General features: G+C 42.1%; 2 pseudogenes; both read left to right on the top strand.

Annotated features, from left to right (window-relative positions):
- The first annotated feature begins 470 nt into the window (after nucleotides 1–470).
- LOC129252104 (5.8S ribosomal RNA) lies at nucleotides 471–651 on the top strand (annotated as a pseudogene).
- A 442-nt stretch (nucleotides 652–1,093) lies between these two features.
- On the top strand, nucleotides 1,094–3,875 carry LOC129252119 (large subunit ribosomal RNA; annotated as a pseudogene).
- Nucleotides 3,876–7,500: the final 3,625 nt, after the last annotated feature.

Raw genomic sequence — 7,500 nt, forward strand, 5'->3', positions numbered from 1 at the left:
ATTTTGAATCCATAATTCTTTTTATTCTTTTTCATTCAATTTGTGATCCATCAATTATATCATATTAAATATAATATATGATGGTACATTTTGTAATGTTTTTTCTTATTTTTTTCTTTTAAAAACCTTTAAACATGAAAATAAAAAGTTGTACTTATTATTCATTTGATTGAATGATAAGTTAATTTGTTCACAATAACAAAAGTGGTATATATTTATTATATTATTATATATACATAAAATGATTAAAAAAATACAAAATAATTGAATCATAATAAATACCACCACTGTATTATTGTTGAACTAAGACATTCGCAACTTAATAAAAATGTTTAGAGTTAAATATATTTGATATATATTATTGAAAGAAAATCAATTTATATATTATTAATATTATTTAATTTTACTCTTTCAATTAATATATGCAAAAAAAAATTGACATTTGTTATAAATAAAAATAAATAAAAAAATACTCTAAGCGGTGGATCACTTGGCTCATGGGTCGATGAAGAACGCAGCAAACTGTGCGTCATCGTGTGAACTGCAGGACACATGAACATCGACATTTTGAACGCATATCGCAGTCCATGCTGTTATGTACATTAAATTCAATTTTAAAGTACTGCTTGGACTACATATGGTTGAGGGTTGTAAGACTATGCTAAATAAGTTGCTTATTCTTTTATAAAAATAATTGAATTTAAGCAAATGTGTATATTATTGGATTTTAAATAATTCATAATATTAATAGCAAAAAAAATAAAGATATATAATGAATTTTATTTATTATATATTCTTTAAAAAAAAAATCCTCTCAAATAAAATGAAATGATGAAAATATTGAATCTAAGTATTCTTTACAAAAAATTTTCATATTATTTATATATATATATAAAATAATAATTTATATATGTAATTAAAAGGAGGAATGTCTAGCATAAAAATTAATTTTTTTATTCTAGGATTGCCTCATTTTACATTATTATTATTTTTATATATTTACAATATATAAAAGGAGAAAAGAAAAATAGAGATGAAAAGATGATATAATTTTTTTATTAAATTGTGAGAAGATAAAAAAAGAATATTAAAACAACCTCAACTCATATGGGATTACCCCCTGAATTTAAGCATATTAATGAGGGGAGGAAAAGAAACTAACAAGGATTTTCTTAGTAGCGGCGAGCGAAAAGAAAATAGTTCAGCACTAAGTCACTTTGTCTATATGTCAAATGTGAGATGCAGTGTATGGAATATCTTAATATCTAGTATGAGAAATTAACGATTTAAGTCCTTCTTAAATGAGGCCATTTACCCATAGAGGGTGCCAGGCCCGTATAACGTTAATGATTACTAGAAAGATATTTCCAAAGAGTCGTGTTGCTTGATAGTGCAGCACTAAGTGGGTGGTAAACTCCATCTAAAACTAAATATAACCATGAGACCGATAGTAAACAAGTACCGTGAGGGAAAGTTGAAAAGAACTCTGAATAGAGAGTTAAATAGTACGTGAAACTGCTTAGAGGTTAAGCCCGATGAACCTGAATATCCATTATGAAAAATTCATCATTAAATAATTAAAAAAATAATGTGCATTTTTTTCATATAAGGACATTGTAATCTATTAACATAATAAAGTATTTATCAAAAGATCATTGGTGATATTAAGTTTATTTAAATTAATTTGCTTTTTAAGCATATTAACATAAAATAAATACTAATGATTTGATAAAGTGTTGATAGATTTTATTATATATAATGCTAAAATTCATTTTTTGAATTTTACAAAAAATTTAATATCTATGATATTAATATTTATTTGTATGCATTTATATGATTAACAATGCGAAAGATTCAGGATACCTTCGGGACCCGTCTTGAAACACGGACCAAGGAGTCTAACATATGTGCAAGTCATTGAGTTATATTAAACTTAATGGCATAATTAACTTAACTTAAATATAATGGGATTAATTTTTAGTCTATTTTTTAATAAATAGTCAATTAATTCAATCCCGGGGCGTTCCATATAGTTATGTATAATGATAATTTATTATTATTTATACCTCTAACTGGAGCGTACCTTGAGCATATATGCTGTGACCCGAAAGATGGTGAACTATACTTGATCAGGTTGAAGTCAGGGGAAACCCTGATGGAAGACCGAAACAGTTCTGACGTGCAAATCGATTGTCAGAATTGAGTATAGGGGCGAAAGACCAATCGAACCATCTAGTAGCTGGTTCCCTCCGAAGTTTCCCTCAGGATAGCTGGTGCATTTAAAAATTATATAAAATAATCTTATCTGGTAAAGCGAATGATTAGAGGCCTTAGGGTCGAAACGATTTTAACCTATTCTCAAACTTTAAATGGGTAAGAACCTCACCTTTCTTGATATGAAGGTTGAGGTTATGATATAATGTGCCCAGTGGGCCACTTTTGGTAAGCAGAACTGGCGCTGTGGGATGAACCAAACGTAATGTTACGGTGCCTAAATTAACAACTCATGCAGATACCATGAAAGGCGTTGGTTGCTTAAAACAGCAGGACGGTGGACATGGAAGTCGTAATCCGCTAAGGAGTGTGTAACAACTCACCTGCCGAAGCAACTAGCCCTTAAAATGGATGGCGCTTAAGTTGTATACCTATACATTACCGCTAAAGTAGATGATTTATAAAACAATTTCGATTGATTTATAAATTTTGAAACTTTAGTGAGTAGGAGGGTACAATAGTGTGCTTAGAAGTGTTTGGCGTAAGCCTGCATGGAGCCGCTATTGGTACAGATCTTGGTGGTAGTAGCAAATAATCGAATGAGACCTTGGAGGACTGAAGTGGAGAAGGGTTTCGTGTGAACAGTGGTTGATCACGAGTTAGTCGGTCCTAAGTTCAAGGCGAAAGCCGAAAATTTTCAAGTTTTTAATAAAAAAAAATATTAATAAAAATATATTTAAAAATAATTAAAATACTTGAATTATTTTGAACGAAAGGGAATACGGTTCCAATTCCGTAACCTGTTGAGTATCCGTTTGTTATTAAAAATGGGCCTTGTGCTCATCCTGGCAACAGGAACGACCATAAAGAAGCCGTCGAGAGATATCGGAAGAGTTTTCTTTTCTGTTTTATAGTCGTACTACCATGGAAGTCTTTCGAAGAGAGATATGGTAGATGGACTAGAAGAGCATGACATTTACTGTTGTGTCGATATTTTCTCCTCGGACCTTGAAAATTTATGGTGGGGTCACGCAAACTTCTCAACAGGCCGTACCAATATCCGCAGCTGGTCTCCAAGGTGAAGAGTCTCTAGTCGATAGAATAATGTAGGTAAGGGAAGTCGGCAAATTAGATCCGTAACTTCGGGATAAGGATTGGCTCTGAAGATTGAGATAGTCGGGCTTGATTGGGAAGCAATACCATGGTTTATGTACTCGTTCTGGGTAAATAGAGAATTACGATTCTTGTTCCCCGGATAGTAGTTACGTAGCCAATTGTGGAACTTTCTTGCTAAAATTTTTAAGGAATTATATCATTCGATATATATTCCTTTTAAATTATAACGATTATCAATTAACAATCAATTCAGAACTGGCACGGACTTGGGGAATCCGACTGTCTAATTAAAACAAAGCATTGTGATGGCCCTAACGGGTGTTGACACAATGTGATTTCTGCCCAGTGCTCTGAATGTCAAAGTGAAGAAATTCAAGTAAGCGCGGGTAAACGGCGGGAGTAACTATGACTCTCTTAAGGTAGCCAAATGCCTCGTCATCTAATTAGTGACGCGCATGAATGGATTAACGAGATTCCTACTGTCCCTATCTACTCATTCTCAGTCTGACTGTTGAATAGTGCGGACGTGTCGTGTGCTAAGCGGTGATTTGCGATTTTTGTGATTTCCTTTTGCGGTTACATTCGTGTGTGAGTACCGGTGTATTACAGTTGTGCGAGTGACGCTAATATTGTTGTGGCTGTACCATAGCGGTACAGTGTTTACAATTAATTGCGCTAGTGAGTGCCGTTGTCCGAGTGACGCTACTTTGTAGTAGCTGTACAGTGTTACGAATAATTGAAAGTGCCGTACGGTAGTGTTGTTGGACACTCCAGTGAGTGCCAATATACTCCGTGCTATAGACACAGAGTGCGTGTTTGTGAGTGCTGCTAGATACAGCGTTGGAAATTTTCCATCAAGTTGTTTACAACTTTTGCGGGCGTGCCGTTGTTTTTCGGCGTGGTGTGTTGTGCGTAGCTGTACCATAGCGGTGCATTGTTTACGAGCAATTGCTCAGGTGACTACGGTTTGTGCTAGTGACGCCACCGTTTGCGTGGCTGTACATTGCGTACAAGTGTACCTTGTTGGTAAGTTGTTTACAACTTTTGAGTGCCGCTATTTCTGGCGTGGTTTTTGGCGCGTGCCGTTAATTCTTGGCGTCGGTGTAGTGTCGCGCTGTTATTTTTTGGCGTGGGTTCGTTGGGTGCGTGTACACTAGGTAGTCGTGCCGCTATATTGCCATATTTGGCAACAGTAAAAAGGGCGTCCTCTTTTGTGCGTGGGTACAGTGCTGCGCCAAGGTTGAATACCTTGTGCAGGTGCTACGACCAAAGCGTGTTGTGTTTTTGCCTGCGGTCGAGCTCGGCGTTAGCTCCACCTTGGTCGACCCGTCCTTGTTCGGGGAACAGTGTTCTGTCCGGCAAGGCATTGGTGGTGGCCTTTGCCAAACCTTTGGTTGGCGCTGTGGGCTACGCCCTCGCGCTTTGCTTTGGCTCGCCGATAGGTGCAGCCGCTGTGTGCGTGCCTGTGCGGGGTTCGTTCCTGCCGTGCAGTAATTGCCGTTGCCCAAAAGGGACTCAATTTTTGTTGTTGCTCAGGAGGCCTTATCCGGCGAATTCGGCAACCTAAGTGTGAGGGTCGTTGGGCAATGCCCAAATTAGAAGGTGTGAGGAAGAGGGCGAACACCCCTCTTCCAAGCGGTTCGGCGGTGCCATCGTCGGCAATGGACGAATCGACGTCCGGAGAGGAGGAGGTGATTTTGCGGTCTCCTCCTCGCATTAAGAAGAAGACCGCTGGGGGTGCAGCGGTCCCGGTGGTGAAGTCAGGTAAGGAGGTTTTAAAGGTACCTGAAAAGGTGCCTTCCAGTAAGTCGGGGGTGAGTGGAAGCGATGGCGCTTCCGAAAGTGGAAAAATTGGGAGTGGGAAAAAGGGGAGTAAGACAGGGGCTAAATTAGGTCCAGCTGGGAAGCACCTGGTAGATTTCTGTAAGAGATTGCGTGCTTCCCAGGAAGGTTTGGGAGCGTTCGGGGGGGGTGCCGAACAGAAGAAGGTTGGGGGCGAATTTATGGGACGCTTTAAGTCCATTGTGACGGCCTTTAGTGGAGCCGTCATTGACATGGACGGCGTCCCGAAGAGCACAGCGAAGGATCTCCTTGGATACTCCTTGGAGTTTGAGGAGCTCTTTGTTGAGATGGTGGCGGAGATCGCCCATCTTCGTGGGCGGTTGGAAGCCACCATGACAACCAGGGAGGAAGCACCTCGGAGGACGGCTGGAGCTGCGCTGGCTGGTGCAGCGATGATGCCGGCACCTCAGGCGCCTGCGCCTGTGTTGCCTGCGTTGCCGGTGCCCAAGCCAGTTGAGACCTGGTCGGTCGTAGTGAGGGGTAAAACCCCCACTACTTCCAAGGAGGTGATCAAGAAAGTTGTAAAGGAGGTTGGGCCTTCCATGGGGGTTAGGGTGCACGAGGTGCGCCCGTTGAAGGATGGAGGTGCGATTATTCGCACCCCATCCGTTGCCGAGAGGGATAACTTGGCAAAAAATGCCAAGTTTTCCGAAGTGGGGCTCGACGTGAGCATACGTCGGAAGCTGGGGCCTAGGGTTGTGGTCCAGGGGGTTCACACGGAGATCTCCCCTGAGGATTTCATGGGAGAGTTGTTCCGGTTGAACCTCAAGGAGTTCAGCCCTGGGTGCCGTGAGAAGGACGTGAGGATGATCAGCCGTCCTTGGAAGGTCAGCCCCGATGGGGTGACGAATGTTGTCCTTGAGGGAACGGACATGCTAATGTCCGCCCTCCTGGAAGCAGGTCGTTGCTACATAAAGTGGTTTTCCTTCCGGGTACGGCCAGACCAACTGACGCCCGGCTGCTTCCGATGCATGGGGTTTGATCACAGGGTGGCAGAATGCAGAGCCAAGAAGGATGTCTGCCGTAGGTGCGGGCAAGAAGGACACAGGAGTGCAGGTTGTGGCAATGCCCCGCATTGTCGCAACTGTGCGTTTAAGGGCAAGCCAGCCGGACATCTAATGATGTCCACTGTCTGCCCGGTGTACTGTGCCATTGTTGCCCGTGCGAACGCTAGACATTGATGGTTGAACTATATCAACTGAACTGTCAGGGGTCATATGCCGTGATGTGTGAATTGGGGGCGTGTATGTCGGAGGGGGGCTGCGGCATTGCTTTGCTCCAGGAACCATACTCCACCAATGGGGTGGTGAGAGGCCTTCCTGGGGGCTTCAGGGTCTTTACGGACCTTGGAGTCAAGGCCGCAGTAGCTGTGTGTGAGCCAAGCTACTCTTGTGTAGTAGTTGACTCATCACAGTGGGGAGTATGTGTGTGTGTCGAGGGGGAATTCGGCAGAATGAATGTCGTCAGCTTGTACTGCAAGTCTGACGAGCCTCTAGAGCCCTACTTAAGATACATTGATGCGGTGCTACTACTTGAGAGTAGCATTCCTGCCATCGTGTGTCTTGATGCGAATGCTACATCTCCAATGTGGTTCAGCAAGGTATCCAGGCATACTGCTGGATATCGGAGCCACAATCGAGGTGAGGTTATGAGCGAGTGGATTGTGGCGAATAACCTCCTTGTAGCAAACGAACCAAGCGTATGGTATACGTTTGAGGGGCCTAGAGGTGTGAGTGACATTGACGTGACGCTCATGAATGACGCAGCAGCGGGTAGGTTCGAGTGTAAATGGAGTGTTAGGGGGGGTTGGGGAATTAGTGACCATAATTTAATACAAATTATGGTTACTCCCCGTACCCCGCAGTTAGAAGGGGGGAGTCCATTGAGGCGATGGCGTACCTCGTGTACCGACTGGAACCGATATGGACATACTGTTAGGGAAGCGGTATTGGATATACCGCTTAGGGAGTTTGAGGAATTGGGGGTTGACGAGCAAATTGCTCGTCTATATGAATGTGTTTGGGGTGTGAATGACTTATTGTTTAGGAAAGCTAGGGCTGTGAGAATGAAAGGTGTGAAATGGTGGACGAGTGAGTTAAATTCAAAGAGGAGGTCTGTCCGACGCTTGAGGCGTTTGTTTCAACGCGGCAGGCGGACCAATTCGGAGAATCTGTCTCAGCTCAAGTATCAATTTAGCGTAGGGATGAAAGAGTATAAGAAGATGCTTGTGAGAGTGAAGGAGGAAGAGTGGAGGAGATTTGTGGGGGAAAATAGGGACGACCCTTGGGGACAGGTCTATAGGATCTGTCGGGGTCGTCGAAATGAGAT

Source organism: Anastrepha obliqua, unplaced genomic scaffold (genome assembly GCF_027943255.1).
Source record: "Anastrepha obliqua isolate idAnaObli1 unplaced genomic scaffold, idAnaObli1_1.0 ptg000151c, whole genome shotgun sequence".
In the NCBI taxonomy this organism is placed as follows: Eukaryota; Metazoa; Arthropoda; class Insecta; order Diptera; family Tephritidae; genus Anastrepha; species Anastrepha obliqua.